This window comes from Lissotriton vulgaris, chromosome 12 (genome assembly GCF_964263255.1).
Source record: "Lissotriton vulgaris chromosome 12, aLisVul1.2, whole genome shotgun sequence".
Taxonomy (NCBI): domain Eukaryota; kingdom Metazoa; phylum Chordata; class Amphibia; order Caudata; family Salamandridae; genus Lissotriton; species Lissotriton vulgaris.
In genome coordinates, this window is record NC_141700.1 from 31,348,379 (window position 1) to 31,364,583 (window position 16,205).

Genomic DNA, 16,205 nt, shown 5'->3' on the forward strand with positions numbered 1-16,205 from the left:
TTTGGCAAATAGCACGTATTTTGCTGGTCTTAATTTTTTAAAATTTATTTGTAACAAAGGGTGTGCGCAACACAGTTCAGTTATTACCTTTATTCTGCCATATAGTCTAATGTGTGGCCACCACAGCATTGTGGGGACAAGTTGAGCTAATCCACAGTATTGGGGTCCTTGCTACCCCCCCTGATTGTACCTGGTACACCCACTCTCCTCGACCCTTTGTATTCCCAGGGTGCCCATATAGATCATTGCTTATACTCCGCCATGGTTCAATCTGTCTCTCAGGCCCCAGATGAGACCTATACTGCGGAGGTGTACAAAACAGGGAGGAACTAGCTGAGGCATTAGACTCATTAGTCCAACACTCAGTAAACAAGGCCATATCTATTGCCCTTAAACCTTTCTCTAGCCAGCTTCGCATGATTGCAGAACACGTTCCTATTCCTCACCCCTAATTTCCGCCCCACCTCCGCGAGCCCACTCCAGGCCCCTCCCTGGATCCCCCTTGGATCTAGGGGGGATAAATTCCACATACTGATGCTTTTGCCCGTCTTTTCTAATCCTTTTTAATGGACCACATTTACAGCACCCTTAAGGGTCAGATTCCCCCTCTCCTCAGGCTGATCCTTCCCCACCCCTGGACAGTCCTGTCCTGGCCAACAGGAGTAAAACGACCCCCGCGTAAGAGCTGTGTCAGTCGGATCTACTAGACTTTGACCCAGAGGACATTGTTCACCCCAGATCTAGCGCCTGGAAACCCACGCCACAAAGTAGCTGCATACTTGCATGCCAACAAACGCAAAGGATACAACAGAGAGATACGAGCTAGGATTCGGACAGAATGCCTCTGCCCGACCTTGGAGGACAAGATCTCCGACATTCATGAAATTGATAACAACATGAATATCTTCCTTAGAAAGGTCTCAAAGGACACTAAAAAAGGCATTGCCAGCTTGGCAATCATGCCAGGATCGCTTTCTGGAGGTCACTGGGACGGTGGTAAAGATCCCAGAGATGGCAGCTGATGACAAGGTAACGGAGACTCTTATTGATTTCAAGGTCCTGATTGGGTGGGCTCAGCGAGCCATTTGCCAGCTGGGCAATGCTAAGTGCGCCATATCTACGATGCACAGAAAGTCAATCCTTTTGGGCATAGACCCCAAACTTTCAGAATTAGCATCAGTGAAAGCCAGGCCAATAGCCAACAGCTTCTTATTTTGTAACACTTTCATCACGGACCTGGTCAAGTTGCAATACTTTCACAGCCCTGGACAAGGTCCAATCCTCCTTCAAAAAAAAGTCTTCCACTCTGACCTTTTTGGCAGGGCTGACCATTTCAGAGGTGACTTCTCCGAGACCTCAAACAAGGGTCTGGTGATCGCCGGAGTAACACCTGGCAGGATTACAGCAGTCGCTACGCATTCCACCCCACCCACCCACTTCCGTAGGGCCACGCACAGCTCACGATCTTTAGCATGAGGTGGAGCACAGCTTTCAATTACAGGTGAGCCTGATTTTCCCCTCTCAGGTATCATAGGGGATAGGATACATCTTTTTTTACACAATTGGGTTCAGATAACTCTGAATGCCTGGATCCTCCAAACGTGCTCAGCTATCACAAACAGTATTACTGGACCCCGTCTCAACCTGCTCCTTGGCGCCCCCTGTCTTTTTCTCTTGTAGACCAGGCCGTCGTAGATGAGGAGATTCAGAGTCTTTTGACCAAAGGTGCCATTTCCACCACATCTCGGTACATGAGAGGCTTTTGTGTACCAACTTGTTACTTCCCAAGTGGGGAGGGGATCACAGGCTGGTTCTGAAAGTCAAGAAATTGAACAACTGGGTTTCTTGTGCCCATTTCAAACTGGAGGACATTCACCTCCTCAGAGAAGTCGACTGGATGGTTTAGCTGGACCTGAAGGACGCCTACCTCCTGGTTCCAATTCCTTCCCTCATTTCTGCTACCTCCAGTTCCAATGGCGGAACAACTGGTTTCAATCTTCAGCTTTGCCATTTGGACTCTCTCTTCCGCCCCTTGGAGTTTCACCAAGTAAATGAAATATGTGGTGACGTTTTTACGAGCTTGAGGTGTGCCTCTTATAATTTACCTGGCCAACTTACTTATTCTGGCCCAGGGGAGAGATCTCCTCCTATCACACTTGAACATATCTCTACTTCTATAGCTGGGCTTCCTTTTTAATACGCAGGAGCCCATCCTGATCCCCTCACAGTCAACAGAATTCCTGGGCTTCCAGAAAACTCAGTGCTATTATTATTTACTCCCTCAACAGGTCAAGTATGTCAAGAGAGAACTGAGGTATCTTCTGTCTAAGGAGGTGGTAGATCTGAGGCAGGTGGCTTGAATCGTGAAGTTGCTGGACTCCTCCATTCAAGCCCCGGGACCCCTTCATTATTGGGCTCCACAGCGTGCCAAATTTCACCATCTCCAAAAAGGTCTGTCATATTCAGACTTGGTTCCTCTGTCACAGAAAACCAGAGTAGAGATGGAATGGTGGCTGAGTCAGATGGAGGCCTGGAATGGCAGGGCGATTTTCGGTTCCCAGCCAGGCATCGTCATTGAATCAGATGCGTGCAGGTGAGGCTGGGGAGCCCAATGTAGTTCAGTCTCCACCAGGGGTCGCTGGTCAGAGGAAGCACTTTATCTCTTTATCAATTGCCGGGAGCTCCAGGTGGGTTCTTTTGCCATCAGAATGCTGTCTCCTCAGGAGTGCTCGGGTTGCATCCTTCTGAGGATGGACAATGTGTCAATAAATTGAGGGGCACAAAATCTTGCATGTTAGAGGAGATTGTCAAAGAATTTTAGCATTTATGCCTGCAGCGCAAGGTCTCTGTGATTGCGGAACGTCTGCCGGGCCGATTGTATACTGGAACTTCGGATTTCTGAAAGATTTCCAAGGATTGGAGGTTATTTCCCCCCTCTTTCAGTGGCTTCAACATCTATAGGGTCCTTGCCAGATGGATTTATTGGAATCTTCCCCAATTCTACAGTTGGAGGCTGGACCCTCTGGCCTTAGCAACGGATGCGTTCCTTCAGGAATGGATTCGCGGATTCGTTTTGCCTTCCCCCATTTCCAATGATTCCTCGAGTGGCAGCTCAGATGAGCCGTCAAAGAGCGAACCTGGCCCTTGTGACCCCTCCCTGGAGATCTCAATCCTAGTTCCCGACTCTAATGGATCTATCATGCGACCCTTCAGTACAGCTTTCTTTAATGCGAGTACTACTGTCAGACTCCTTGGGGAGTCTGCACCCCCTTGTTCTGCAAGTGACACTTTTATTTCATGACTTAGCCTCTTTCAGGAGACACAGGAGCTTGCCAGGGCTTTCGCAGCAAGCTGAATTATATGTTGCCCTGTCTTAGTCTTCCAGCACCCATAAGCAATATGCTTCAGCATGGTGTAGATGGGTCAGTTGGTGTGATCCACAAGGTATTGATCCCGTGGGGTCAGACTTATCCCATGTAGAGAATTCTGTTTACTCTCACAGCAGATGGTATGGCTTATCGCTCTGTGAACAATTTTTGTGCAGCCATTTCCACCAGCCATTATCCCATGGATGGTAAACCCACCAGAGAGCATCGTTTTGTTTGCAGGGTCATGCGTGGCATCCGTGTCTCAAAACCCAGAGGCAGTGATATTCTCTTCTTTGCGATGTAAATGTGGTGCTTCGATTCATACAAAGCTGACCAGAGAAGCCCTTCTATCGAGTAAGCAGATGGCCAAAATGACCACCCTTCTTTAGCTCATCTCCTGCCGCAGAGTCTTGGATGGCAAAGCTCTTGATGTTGCAGGTAGAGTGTTTACTCTGGAAGTAGTATCTTTCCAACTTTCCAGGGGCAAAAAAACATATTTAAAGTGTATTACCAATCCCAGCTTTCGTGATAATTCACAGTTGTGGGTCAACCAAACCTTAAAGATTATAAGCGGATGATCGGTCGGGCTGTTGTCGATTGCTCTACAGAAACCCTTTGGTCCAGTGGCCTCTGTCACCTTGGCACATTGGTTTAAATGGTTGCTGCCAGAAGCAGGAGTGGGCGTGACTATGTTTGATGCACACATAATCAGGGGAGCTACTGTATTTAAGTCTTTTTCATTTGGTTCTCAATTATTGGACATCATGAGAGCTGCTGATTGGTTATCAGATTCTACTTTTAAACGCTTTTACTACAAACTTGTTGTAAATGTTGCATGTATGGTGGTCCATCAGGTTAAACAAGTATAATCTGAGCCTCTGGTCCCGACATAGAATGACAAATTTTCAAGCATTTGCGTCAAGAATTTTTAATTCTATTAAGGACATAGAGGTGAGGATTATCCCACCCATGCAATTAATACATCAATGTATGAAATTGTGTTGTTGATGATCTTGTTCCCGCCCTGTGTGGTTAATTTGTGGTATATGTCAGAGGTTACTCCTCTCTTTTTCCTTGACAGGTTCATACCAGGAGCAGAGTTCAGCGTATACGAGGCTGAAGGTCAGAGTTTTCCAGTTCCCATGTTAGCGTAATGGTTCATGACGTTTACAGCATTTTCAAAAAAATTCCCAGATTTGGATCACGTTCCAAAGGCCAGGGGATCAACTGCCATGTTGGACTTGTTGGAATGTTCATGGTAAGCTTTATGAACTTTTGACTCGCAAAGAAAGAGGAGGCGACCTTGCGGGTTATCAGTAATATAGGGGTTGGTTGCCCGTCATTGGTTGATGGACTTCTGGGAAATGTAGTTTGTGTTTTACTGTGTTTTTATTGGATGCTGTAAGTTTTGCAGTAAAGACAGAGAAGCATAATCCTCTTGTTCGTGTCCTTAATAGAATTGAAAAATCTTGATGCCAAGGCGTGAATATTTTTTTATTGTATGGTCTTCTCTTTTAACCACAATAAACTCTTATTAAACTAAAAAAGAAAAACTGGGAGGGACGCATAAGAAAGACTGCTAACAGGCTTCCTAATTTGACCTGTGCCACCATGCCCTTGTTCTCCAAATATGCTCAACTTGCTTAATAACTTTTACAGCAGCCCAAAAAAACTACAAATTCCATCATTCCAACAAGTATTTTTCATTACTCCAACCAATGCACTGTTCTGACCTGTGCATAATGACAACCTTTCAACCTGTCACCCTCTTTCTTTGCTGCTTACAGCATCTAGAGATGAGTGACCTTTCACCTCCCGTTACTACCTAAAACCGTAATTGTAATTTCTGATGTTGTGATTAACCTGTGTACCATTATTACGGCTTGTTTAGGTCCTCCTCCGGTGTTCCGTCACTGTGCTTACACAGCGCTACATAGGCAGGAGATGATGTGAGCTGGTAGTGTGGGGGGTGTTTCTTTGGCGCATACATGGCAACACTCACCAGTTTGGCAGGCAAATGTTTGAGAAGTATAAGGGAATCATGAGCCCTAGAGCCTCCCATCCCTGTTCGGCCAGTAGTAAAAGAGCCCTATAATTGGGGAGAAGTGGGCCACTCACAACCACGGATCCATGTCCCAATACAACTACTGCACTAATATTATTGGTGCATTTTCAATCACAGACAAGTTTGTGCACTACCAGGGACAGCCAAGTAAGAGGACAGCCAGGAGAGGTCCAACTGGAAAAAAAGTGCAGGGCAGGCATGCCACCTATATCACCAGGAAAATCATTACTTGATACCATGAACGCATGAACTCAAATTGTGATATTTTAGTTTGTCAAATTTCAAGCTTGCAGCTTTCAAGCAGACATTAGAAGGGGAATTAAAGTTCACCAGTTTTATTTATTTATTTTTGCCATTTATTAAGCGCACGATTACCCATAGGCGTCTTGGCGCTAGATTGTTCCCTAGATCCTCCCGAGAGCTCACCAAGTGCTAACCGTTTATTGATCAAACAGCCACGTCTTCAGTCCCCTACGGAACTGTAGCAAGGAAGGGCACATCCTAATGTGCTGGGGTAAAGAATTCCACAGCTTAGATGCAGCAACCGAAAAGCGACGGTCCCCCCAAGAGACAGTTTTTGATCGTGGGGTGGCTAATAAATTTAAATTGGCCGATCAGAGCTGTCTGGCTGGTTTATAGAATCTGAACTGGTCCTTAAAATACCGAGGTCCTGAGTCGTTCAATGTTTTATATACGATGCACAAAGATTTAAATTTAATTCGGTTACAGATGGTCCGCCAATGATATTTCCTGATGGTGTTTGCTATGGAAGTGAACTTGGGTGTCCCCGAGAGCAGACGTGCAGCTGCATTCTGGATAGTCTGAAGCTTGGTGATAACCCTTACCTGGGCATTTAAAAACAGTCCATTGCAATAGTCTAGGGACGATAGCACTAGGGAGGTAACCAGGGTTTTGGCGGCAGAATCCGGTAAAAATTGGAGAATTTTTCTGATCAGCCTTAGCTTGTGATGGGCTGTTGCCGCTACCTTGTTTGCATGAGCTAGAAAGTTGAGGTCACCATCAAAGATTATACCCAGATTCCTAACCTTAGAGGCAGGCCTGGGGGGGTCACCCAGAGCTGCAAGCCACCAGGTTACTGACCAGTCAGGAGAAAGAGGTCCAAAAATAAGCACCTCAGTTTTTCCGGAGTTCAGCTTAAGGCAGTTCGCTGCCATCCATTCTCCAATTGCTAGCATTCCACATTGGAAGCGCTCTGCCACCTCTGGTCCATTGTTTTTAATGGCTAAAACCAGTTGAGTGTCATCGGCGTATGAGGTTATGCTCATCCCGTATGCTTTGATGACATTGGCAAGGTCCGACACATATATGTTAAATAGTGTCGGACTTAGGGATGAGCCTTGTGGAACCCCACATGGGAGCGACATCTCAACTGATTGATATGGGCCCAAGGTGACAGCCTTGGATCTGTCAGCCAAAAAGGATGCAATAAGATCCCTTGCAGTAAGGAGAATGGTATTCTTTCCGACACGGTCGAGTAAGATCTTATGGTCGACCCTGTCGAAAGCCGCAGACAAATCCAGCATTACTAAGATTGCCGTTGCTCCCTGGTCTCTGATCGTCCTAATCTCATCGGCGGCTTTAATTAAGGCAGTTTCCGTGCCGTGGTATTTCCGAAAGCCGAATTGCGAATCATCCAGGAAAGAGTGTTTCTCTAGATGTCTATCAAAAAGGAGGGAAGAGGATTCAAGGTCCATTCAGTTCCCCTAGTTAGATACTGAATTAATCAAAAGGGAATGGACACTGGTGTCTACTAAACCTTCGGTTAGTCTTTGAAAACCCTCATAGACAGCCTGATTTAGTCGATGCGGTGTATCTTTTATCCGCCCCGCAGGCGTCATGGCATATTCATAGGGTAGTCAAATAACGTGCGGTATGCCTGCCTCACCCGAGGCTACCTCTGGTCCAGGTAGAAGTGTCCAGAAATAATAGGAAAGGGAAAAATATAAAACCAGTGTGTCACCAAAAAAGAATTTTTAATGAAAAGGTTGGCACTGTTGTTAAAAAATTCGATATATATGTAATCGGGCAACTAGATTACCATATATTATTTTTCCCTTTCCTATTATTTCTGGACACTTCTACCTGGACCAGAGGTAGCCTCGGGTGAGGCAGGCATACCGCACGTTATTTGACTACCCTATGAATATGCCATGACGCCTGACGGGGCGGATAAAAGATACACCGCATCGACTAAATCAGGCTGTCTAAGAGGGTTTTCAAAGACTAACCGAAGGTTTAGTAGACACCAGTGTCCATTCCCTTTTGATTAATTCAGTTTCTCTAGATGTTCAACTAGCTGGTGATTCATGGCCTTTTCTTTCACCTTGGCTAAGAATGGAAGACTTGCAATGGGCCTATAGTTCTTTAAATCTGATTTATCGAGGGTTTCGCTCTCCATATCTTCCAATTGGAAGTCCCAAGTTCCCGGGGCACTATGCCAAGTTCCATTGGTAGCCATATGGAAGTTCTCATATATATTTAAACAGATTTGAACCCTTAGCTACCATAAAGAAAAAGGATATCTCAGCTCTACATCTCTTACAGCCTAACAGAAGTAGCAAGTAAAAAAACATTCTTAGATGTTACACCGACACAGAAACCAAAAAGTCAAACTTTAAATCATATAAACAAGAATATGTGAAGACATTCTGACACCACACTAACATTTTGCATCGCATAAGGAGCTACAGAATTATTTTTACATTAAAAAAAAGAAAGACCAACCAAATATACTAATCATAGTGGCTAAACGAACACAACAAGAATACAGAGTAACTTCCTAGCTCACAAAATAAAATTAATGGATTAATACCATCTCTCTGAGCAATAGCTAACATGCCTAGATGACATGCAAGAACCCTTACTTACTGCAGCCACCTGTAGAGGGATGCACCCAATTATTTTTTTTTAAAACAATGCTTAAGCCAGTTTGGTATCATGAGAAACTCTTTTTGTGTGTGTGTGTGTGTGTGTGTGGGGAGGGGGCACTGAACAAATTCATAATTCTAAATTATTTCACAGCCCCGTTATTTAAACTCTAGTGGCTTGGATACAGAACAGCATGTCCACCAGCACAATACCCAGAAGGTAACGCCAATGTGATGCAGTTCAGGGAACTGAGAAGAGACCAGAGAGTGAAAGGAGCAGGTAGGAACCTCAAGATTAGAACAAACCTGCTAAGCCAGAAATACTGCACATAAGACATCTGCTTCCTAATGAAGGAAGAAGCCCAGCGTAGAAATCCAGATGATGAATCAAGTATACCGAAAGTCCTCATTGCTCAGCACCACGAGTACGCCAAGGCTCGGTTGTACCAGAAAGATCCAACTATCAAAAATAATACAGGCTCGTGTGCATGGTAGAATTTAATTAAACTAGGGCAGAAAGAGGGTCCGCAAGGAATCCAAGTATTCGCATTGGGAAGGCATCCGTCTTGGTCCCAAGGGCCTTTATATGGTGCGATGAGTCTGTTGACATGGCACGCGCTGAACTCTGGGGAGAGTCTTTCAACCAGTATGCCACAGTGAACAAGCATTTACAATGCAATGGTCTTGGCATTGTTAAAGTTAGAGCTATTGGCATTGCTCATTACTTTTATTTATGTTTTTGTTTTTAAAACATAAATAAATGGCATTGTCATTTACAATGCCAATAGCTTAATCGCTCGCAAATGCGAGACCTATTGCATTTGCACCCACACACAGAGACACACCCACAAAACCACACACACACAAACACAAAGCAAACCACACACACATACAAAGCCACCCACACTGAGCAACCTACACAGAGCCATGCTCATAGAGTCATTCACATAGAGCCACCCACACACACAGTCACCTACACACACACACACACACACAGAGCCACCCTCACAAAGACAGAGCCATGCACACATAGACCCGCCTACAAACAAAGCTACCCACACAGAGCCACAAAAACAGAGCCACACACACATAGACCCACCTACAAACAAAGCTACCCACACAGAGCCACAAAAACAGAGCCACACACACATAGACCCACCTACAAACAAAGCTACCCACACAGAGCCACAAAAACAGAGCCAAACAGACAGAACCACACACAGACAGAACCACACACAGACAGAACCACACACAGACAGAACCACACACAGACAGAACCACACACAGACAGAGCCACACACACACAGAGCCACACACACACAGAGCCACACACACACAGAGCCACACACACAGACAGGCACAGACAGACAGACACAGAGCCACACAGACAGACAGACAGACACAGCGCCAAACAGACAGACAGACAGAGCCACACACACAGACAGACAGAGCCACACACACATGGCCCCGCTCTGGGGTTAGGCCAGAGGTCTTCAATCTGTGGGGAGTCCTGGGAAGGGGGTCGCAGATTCTGCAGAGTGCAGTTCCTGGCATTGGGCTGATCGAGGGTGCTCACAGCGGAGGCCTAATTCACACCGAGGTGTGAAAAACATCAACCCTCATTGAGAAGTAAAAGGTCTTTTAAAGACCTGTCAAGTACTCGGGTGTGACTGTGTGTGTCCCTGAAGCTGTTTCAGCCGGGCTCTCATACACGAGCTGGTGGGGGGTGCTGGGGGCGGGGGGGGGGGGGGCTGGGGGAGCAGTCTGTAGTGTAGCCCTTTGAGTGAAATGGATGATGCGCGCCCGGAGCTGTGGGTCCCGTGACACACGTCCCCCGCCCCCAGCAGGGAGGCACAGAGTTGCCCGCCATGAGAGGGAAAGAAGAAGGAAGACACAGAGAGATTCTGATCCCCCCTGCCCCCCATGAGAGAGGCACAGAAAAGGTGGGTGGATGAATGATGGGTGGATGGATGGATGTAAGGCTGAAGGATGGATGGATGTGTGAAAAGGTGGATGGATGAAAGGATGGATGGATGGATGGATGAAAGGGTGGATGGATGGATGAAAGGATGGATGGATGAAAGGATGGATGAAAGGGTGGATGGAAGGAAGGATGAAAGGGTAGATGGATGAAGGATGTATGGATGGATAAAAGGTTGCATGAATGATGGATGTGTAAAAAGATGGGTGGATGAATGATGGGTGAATGGATGGATGAAAGGGTGGGTGGATGGATGGATGAATGATGGATGTATGGATGGAAGGATGAAAGGGTGGATGGATGAAGGATAGGTTGGTGAAGGATAGATGTATGGATGGAAGGATGAAAGGGTGGACGGATGAAGGATGGATGGATGAAAGGGTGGATGGATGTATGGATGGATAAAAGGTTGCATGGATTAATTATGCATGGATGGATGTGTGAAAAGGTGGTGGGATGAATGATGGATGGATGAAAGGGCGGGTGGATGGATGTATGGATGAAAGGGTGGATGGATGAAGGATGGATGTATGGATGGGAGGATGAAAGGGTGGATGGATGAAGGATAGGTTGGTGAAGGATAGATGTATGGATGGAAGGATGAAAGGGTGGACGGATGAAGGATGGATGGATGGATGAAAGGATGGATGGATGGATAAAAGGTTGCATGGATTAATTATGCATGGATGGATATGTGAAAAGGTGGGGGGATGTATGGATGAAAGGGTGGATTGAAGATGGATGGATGTATGGATGGGAGGATGAAAGGGTGGATGGATGGATGAAGGATGGATGGATGTATGGATGGGAGGATGAAAGGGTGGATGGATGTATGAATGGATAAAAGGTTGCATGGATGAATTATGCATGGATGGATGTGTGAAAAGGTGGGGGGATGGATGGATGAAAGGGTGGGTGGATGGATGTATGGATGGATGAAAGGGTGGATGGATGAAGGATGGATGTATGGATGGTAGGATGAAAGGGTGGATGGATGAAGGATGGATGTATGGATGGGAGGATGAAAGGGTGGATGGATGTATGAATGGATAAAAGGTTGCAGTGATGAATTATGCATGGATGGATGTGTGAAAAGGTGGGGGGATGAATGATGGATGGATGGATGAAAGGGTGGGTGGATGGATGTATAGATGGATGAAAGGGTGGATGGATGAAGGATGGATGTATGGATGGTAGGATGAAAGGGTGGATGGATGAAGGATGGGTGTATGGATCGGAGGAGGAAAGGGTGGATGGATGTATGAATGGATAAAAGGTTGCATGGATGAATGATGGATGGATGTGTGAAAAGGTGGGTGGATGAATGATGGGTGGATGGATGGAAGGGTGGATGGGTAAAGGTTGGATGTATGGATGGAAGGATGAAAGGGTGGATGGATGGATGTATGGATGGAAGGATGAAAGGGTGGAAAGATGGATGTGTGAAAGTGTGGGTGGATGAATGATGGATGGATGTTATGAGGTCTAACAGGCGCATTTATGGTTCTCAAAAGTTGGTGATGAGGAGTACCAGTTCCTAGAAACGTTTGTCGGAAGGGGGTCCTTACGCCTAAAAAGGTTTTATAAGGGGGTCTCGGCATCAAAAAGTTTGAAGACCTCTGGGTTAGGCTATGAGGGGGGCGGTGTCACTGAGGGCTGGCCCTGCATCCGAGGGCTGGCCCTGCATCCGAGGGCTAGCTCCAAGGGGCGGCGCTCTCTGTGTACACATTACTCAGTTTCCCATGTGATTTAGAAGCTCCGCCTGTACCGCTTTGTGTCTCATTCACTGACAAACTCAGCGCCTGGAAGCAGAGCCGCCTGAAAGACATGCCTGTGAGTGACAAGGGTGATATTTGGGAGGAAATGTAGGGGAGAGCAAATGAGGCATCGACTTGAGGAATTAGGGTTCGGGAGTGTGGCTGTGCCTTCGCAGGGCTGTTTTGGCACCCCATGTTGCATGTGTTTTCCTTCACACTGGCCTCTCAGGTGACCCACACTCTTCAGTGTTCGACCCCCTCCGAGCTGGCACCTGCCCTTTTCACAGTAGACCCCCTTCTCCACTCGCACTGATATATGTATATTACCGTTTTTTTGTATACCATAAAATGGACATGTGCCAACTTTTTATAAAGTTTGTCCTTCTGAAAAAGCCCCTCATTCTAAAACAAGTCGATACCACAGTAGAATTGATTGTGGGTTTTTTTACGGATCCAAAACATTCCTCTTGGCTGAATATTTTCACATATCTGCACACACAGTCCCTAAACACGCCCCTCTGTGCTGCCTCAACGTTCTCACGCGGAGTCCTGAAAAATGGCCTCACACTACCTCACCCAATACCCCAATATGTCGTCTTCCAAACTGCCTTCTTCCCTGCGCAACAGGTAGCATTCCCCCTGTCCCTAATATCGCGCCCCCACAAAATAATATCGGTGGATTGAAATAGCCCTCCATCTATACGCTGCAAAAAACACCCACATCAGGCGCGGGGTCAAAGTATGATGAATCCGTGTAACAAAAGCGGAGAGTGGGTGAATGGATATCCATCGCACTCGTGAGTGACTGAGACCATTACCAGGGACCACAGTAAGCAAAAGGGAATGCCCAATGCAATCAAAAAAAGTGCACGTCGCCTCGCAGACCACTGGAACCCCCGTCTTTGCAAACTTGGGTAACAAGCGGGACTCCGTCTGTGCCAACTGCCCTACCCCAAAGCAGCACAACCTGCAATTAAACTAAATGGGTAACAAAGACAGTAAATCACACACGATGACCTAGGTCGCGCTCCAGCTTCCATTTGTGAGTAACTATACGGAATTTCGGGTGCGCCGCTCTCACCTGGCCGGTAAAAGGCAGCTATATCAGCGTGCTCCTTTGCTGTCTCTTCAGGGGGCTCAGAGATTCACTTACAGGATTTCTGGTCAAAAACGCGGATAACAGAGGTTGAAGATATTGCAGCGCTTCCGAATGCTCAGTCTCTTCTCCATGTTCGTTTCAGCGGCTGGGAGGCGGGGGGCGGGACGGTTTCCTGCAAGAATTGTCATCACTGGCTAGATTGGAGACTGGTACACAATCACTCAGTTCCTCACTACCCGTCGTTTTGTCAATCTGGGAATGTACAGAGTAACAATGGATATCCATCGCACTCGTGAGTGACCGAGACCATTACCAGGGACCACAGTAAGCAAAAGGGAACGCCCATTGCAATAAAAATGTGCACGTCGCCTCGCAGACCACTGGAACCCCCTGTCTTTCGCAGAGTCCCGAAAAATGGCCCCCACACTACCTCACACCGATATGTCGTCTTCCAAACTGCCCCCTTCCCTGTGCAACAGGTAGCATTCCCCTATCCCTAATATTGCGCCCCCACAAAATAACAGTGGTGGATTTAAATAGCCCTCCATCTATAAGCTGCAAAAAACACCTACATCAGGCGCGGGGTCAAAGTATGATGAATCCGTGTAACAAAAGCGGAGAGTGGGTGAATGGATATCCATCGCACTCGTGAGTGACTGAGACCATTACCAGGGACCACAGTAAGCAAAAGGGAACGCCCAATGCAATCAAAAAAAGTGCATGTCGCCTCGCAGACCACTGGAACCCCCGTCTTTGCAAACTTGAGTAGCAAGCGGGACTCCGTCTGTGCCAACTGCCCTACCCCAAAGCAGCACAACCTGCAATTAAACTAAATGGGTAACAAAGACAGTAAATCACACACGATGACCTAGGTCGCGCTGCAGCTTCCATTTGTGAGTGACTATATGGAATTTCGGGTGCGCTGCTCTCACCTGACCGGTAAAAGGTCGCTACATCAGTGTGCTCCATTGCTGTCTCTTAAGGGGGCTCCGAGATTCACTCGCCAGGATTTCTGGTCAAAAACGCAGAGAACAGAGGTTGAAGATATTGCAGCGCTTCCGAATGCTCCGTCTCTTATCCATTTTGTTTGCAGCGGCCGGGGAAAGCCCGCAATCCATCCCCCGCACAGAAAGGCAGCTCCGACATCTAGAAAACATGAAAGGACCCAGGAAAAGGGAGAAGGAGGGGAGGGGGGGGGAGCAAGGGAATCACTCACCACGCGGAAAAACAGCGTCCGGGGGCACTGAAGGAGATACTGCTGCTGTAGGTGCCATGGCCGTCGAGCTCCGTCTCTGCCTGCTGCTGCGTCTGTCAGGGCAAGTCACCGCGCATCGTCAGCCACCGTCCAGGAAAGTAGGGACCGGCCTGTAATTAGGGACCGGCCTGTAATCGGGTGGCACGAAAAACGGCACAAACATGCGTAAATGGGGGCAAAGGCAGAGGCTCGATGCTCACCTTCACTGCGGTGAAACAAAATGGCGGCCGGGAAGCTCTGAATTTTTCGGAATTGGGGGCGTGGTTTTGTGGTTCTGAGTGACAGACAACGTCACTGTCTAAAGAACGCAAAAAATCACGCCCCCAAATCCGAAAAAGACGGGGCTTCTTTGGAGGGATGGGTCTCTCCTCCAATGGCTGGCCTCCATTTAGGAAGCCAGCCAATGGTGGAGAGACAGGGCAGGGAGGCGGGACCTTCTGCGCTACTAGGACTCATTAAATCTCCGGCCTGAGACTGCGCAAGCGCAGCCTTTTAGGCCTCCGACCTAAAAAGAAGTGAGGCGTTTGCCGCAGCAGGTGGCTGGCATCTCATTCTTGGGATATGGTTGCAGGGACCGCCAAGTCACCAACCAGAAGCACCTCATCCGAGTGACTGTTAGTACCAGGTCAGATGCATGACCCATGAGTCTTTACTGGTCTCTGCACTCACCTGAACAGGTATGGAGGCGTGGGCAGTGGGGTTAGAGACCTGCATGGCGACAACCGACACAGAACCCCTTTTCTGCCAACATTGGATTGACCAGTTGAAACACTACCTTCAGCAATTCCCAACACCACCGCATACAAGCTTATATGGTGCTTATTCATAGAGGGCCTTCAATGTACAACTTTCAGCAGTGATCTGTGCCCTTTATGTACCAGGAGGGCTCAGATATACAGTCTATGGCTTTGACAATCCCACATGTGATGCAAATATCATACAAAAGTAAAGCAGGGCCCTAATACTTCGGTTTTCCATATTATTCAGGATTTTCCACACTCCCAATGTTTACTTATTGTATTTTCTCTGTGGGAAAGAAGGGTCTCTAAGCCCTGCAACCATGGTTATGGGCACAAAAGACATGCAATAACTCACTATGTAGGCAAGCATACAATCAAAATCACTAGCATTCACTGCTAGTAAGGTGTGCTTAAAACTAAACAAAAATAAGGTGCATTTGAAGTCGATCCGCTACACGTGATAGGCTCATGGCGCAAAAAGCATTTTTCTGCTATTCTTTCAACATTAGGCCGCACCATTGAAAAATGCCTCTTTTTCTATGCATCGAAAACATAATTTTGTAGCAATCGATACTTGGCAAATACTTATCTTTAATATATAGCATGTCCCACTTTTATACATTTAGTGACAGGCCAGTTGGGACAAGGACGCTTAGGTGTCAGATAGCTAAATATTTTAAAAGATTTGCAGCTTGTCACCGGTTTCTTACCATACATTAAACTTATTTCTTTCACTGTATTCGGGTTTCTTAGAATGCAGTTACCAGGTTTCTTAGAACTATATAGAAAAAATCCTAATTTTCTATACATTGAAAACATCATTTTTAAGCACTCGACACTTGGTAAATAGTTATCTTTAATATTTAGCATACCCTACTTCTATACATTAAGCAAGCAGCCCGTTGGGACAAGGAATAGTTGGGGGTCACTAAAGCGAATGATTAAACAAAAAATCTTGCTTCATGTCAAAGAATTTGTGTTTGACATGAGAAAACAACAGGGTTTGAAGCTTCAATGAGGGTGGTCACAATGGTGACCCGGAAGTTGTGTTG